General features: G+C 31.7%; 1 non-coding gene across 1 annotated transcript; it reads left to right on the forward strand.

Annotated features, from left to right (window-relative positions):
* The first annotated feature begins 629 nt into the window (after positions 1–629).
* Trnae-cuc lies at positions 630–701 on the forward strand. Its single transcript has one exon. It is a non-coding gene; the product is annotated as a tRNA-Glu (tRNA).
* Positions 702–3,389: the final 2,688 nt, after the last annotated feature.

A 3,389-nucleotide genomic window follows, 5' to 3' on the forward strand; every position in this document is an offset into this window, starting at 1 on the left:
GTATAAAGTTATTTTTATATAGAAAGAGCATTATCAATATCGCATGATATAATGATATTAAGCGTTAATAAGGAGATGATTCAACGCATATAATTTGTTCTCAAGTCATTGAGGCAGTTAAATAATTAAATGAGTTATGATGTCATACGACAGTTGTGAAATGGGTCGAGGGCACCAGTTAATTAGTGAAAGAGCATCTCATACAAAAGTTCTTACTAGTGTCCGCCGAATTACATGTCAAACATCAAGCAAATAAAAAATAAAAATTTAATAATTCTTTGCATAAGCGATCTAGATAATTAGGAGATCAAAATGGTGGATGGATTCTAAGTAACCCTGGAATTGTTTGGCTTGAGAGTTGGTTTGAGTCACGTTTTCTAATACGGCTCTCGAACAATAGTCTATACATCGTGGGTGGGCATGCACCTTGCACAAGAACGTCTTTGAACAATTATATGCACGCCTATGTTCAGCAGTGAGTAGTTGTAAGTGATAATAATGCTATATTAAATGATAACAGTAAAATTTTTGAATCAATAAATCTAATAGCTGTCACATTATTATATGGTGTTAAAAAGGTACTTAAGCTACCTTATTAATTGATGCAGTATTTAAGCTATGTAGATATCTCCGGTATGGTCTAGTGGCTAGGATACCTGGCTCTCACCCAGGAGGCTCGGGTTCGATTCCCGGTACCGGAATTAATTTTTATATTGATTTCTTACTTTTATTCGTTTTGCGCCAGTAAAAATATAATATTCCAAAGGTTATGCCAATTCCTAATCTATACGTTGATGTTATTAACCTTATAAAGAAATGGGTTTGGATTTATTTCGAAACACATTTAACTCGTTATTATCTGGAGTTTCGCTTATCGGCTTATACAGCTGATGCACAGACTCCCAGACGTATTAAAATTTTACACTTTCCACAAAGATGAACAATGCAACGAATAGATAACATTTTTACATTTGAACTCGAACAAAGAATCTTAGACTGAAGTAACTTTTATCTTATCCACAAGAAGTATTTAAGATATCCATTTAGCACTGTGGGTTCAACCACTTGAGAAGTTCGACTTCCGTCTTCTAGCATGAATAGTTAACAAAAATGGGTTTATAATAATTATTTTTACTTCTCTTGAGGAATACGTAAAACTTTTTTAACGAATATAAACATACATATTGTATCATAGGTATCGATCGATGTTTGAAGTGCCTAAAAACATAAAGAGAAGATTTAAAATAAGCATGTGTAACTAAAAAATCATTTTAATTTGTAAATTACATTCTTGTAACGTTAATTAATAAAAATGTATGTTTTTAGAATGTGATTGCTAGTCTTTATAAATTTAAGATAGATGTAATATTATGTATAAGGTATATAATAGTTTCTCTGTTTGTATTGATTGTATTTTTTTTACTCTTTATCTTAAAAGGAATTTAAAGAACTTGGAATACCAAGTACCAAGGAAAACTGCTTTTGTTTTTTTTCTCCACTTGTACTTTCGGTTTATCATGTTTAAGCAAAAATAAAAATAAAAAAGTAAAAAATTTGAGTACGTGAATCATCTAAATTAATATAGAAAGTAGGGAATAAGCTATGATGGTTTTCATTTCTCTACCAAGAGTATGCATTATGCTAATATAACGATTTCCTGTTACAAGCCCAAGCGAAATACTTCGCGTGTCGATTGACGATTGTCTAAAAGACATTCCCAGAATATTCAGTTAAAAAATCTAGCGCGAAATTTGCATTTGAGATACGATTAAGAATGTACACTAAGTCAGAATATAATTTATATCCCTATTTTATAGAAACGTTAACAATACTAAGAAGGTTCGTATGAACTCATTTAAATTAATCTATTTCTGAATACCAGTTTTCTATAATTCCGGCTTAGTCATTAATAGAATGATTTCTTATCTGCCGATGCCAAAATTTGCTTTTACGTTTTATTTATAGCACTTTTAATAAGTTTCTCGATTCCCTTATCATTTTTATTTCTTTTATATGAGACACTATTGTCTTTATTGGGATTTACGGTTAGTTAATAAATTTTAAGTTTTGGAAATTTATTCGATAAGATAGCCAATTTGTTTTAATGTAAGACTAACTGTACTAACATTCAATAAATTATCAATATTGCTAAATTAATATCTATAACATATGCAATTCCAATATTAATGTAACGCCCGTTTTGTTACTAATTTACAACTAACTAATATAACCCGTGAATGACTTTTTTAGCTTTCAATTGGAAGTCACTTATGGCTTTGGTGACCGTTAAATTTTAACGACTTTGAGTGGAGTTGTTTGCTGCGAATACACTAAGATTAAAACCATTTTGCCGTATAACATCTTGATCGTGCTCGAGAGTATAAAAATAGTGCATGTCATGTATGTTTTACACCAGTACTCAATCTGCGGACTCCGACGGAGTCAAGGCCTCCTCCAAATTCTTCCACTCGTTTGTATTCCTCGCGACCATTTTCCAATTCTGCTTTCTTCAAATTTTACTTGGGCATCCTTTCTTTCTTTCCCCCACTGGTCCGTTCCAAGCAAGGATCTTCTTCACCCATCTGCCATCACAAATGCGGGCAATGTGCCTGGCTCATTTCCACTTTAACTCTTGCGACGTATTTTATGCTTGTACGGTTTCGTACAAATTCAAATTTCTCACCGTTTTTATCTTTATATTTAAGTTTTAATCGAAGAATTTAATAAATGAATGTAGCTTTAACCCCGAAAAAAAATCAAATCAAATTGACCATATACAAATATGAATGTAGCGAATAAAATCAGTAATAAATATGAATAGATTCTTAATTTAAAGAAATTGTCCTCAAACGTTACTTGATAATGGTTCATACTCAATCGGACTATGAGATCTTAGCTTCTATAAACTTATAATTATAAGCAGTAATGCAAAGTAAATAAGCTATTTAGATCAAATGATATAACGTCAACGTTCATCAATGCACGCACTTCCTCTTACAAACCAGTTTAGTCTCACACACCTTTCTTATAACTCAACCGCCATTGGACTAATTCTCGTAGTTTATTGCTTCGCTATAAAATCAAGAGATTTACAAGGTGACAGAATTAAAATTAAGTTAATGCCAGACTTGTTTCTTTATTAGCAATATATTGATAACGTTTTATTAAGGTATGACTTAATAAATGGCGACTTATGGAAATGAGGTGATAATTTGGTGTTATAGAAATTTGAAATATGGTTTATATGGCTCGCTATTTGTCACGTGGGTGCTATAATAACACAAATAGGAACTTTGCCAGGTGCTACAAGCTGTCCTTATCGAAATGTTTGTGGGACTAATTATGATTCAATGGCTTGGAAATCGCCGTATCTGTTTAGGATCATAATT

Source organism: Pieris rapae, chromosome 3 (assembly GCF_905147795.1).
Source record: "Pieris rapae chromosome 3, ilPieRapa1.1, whole genome shotgun sequence".
In the NCBI taxonomy this organism is placed as follows: Eukaryota; Metazoa; Arthropoda; class Insecta; order Lepidoptera; family Pieridae; genus Pieris; species Pieris rapae.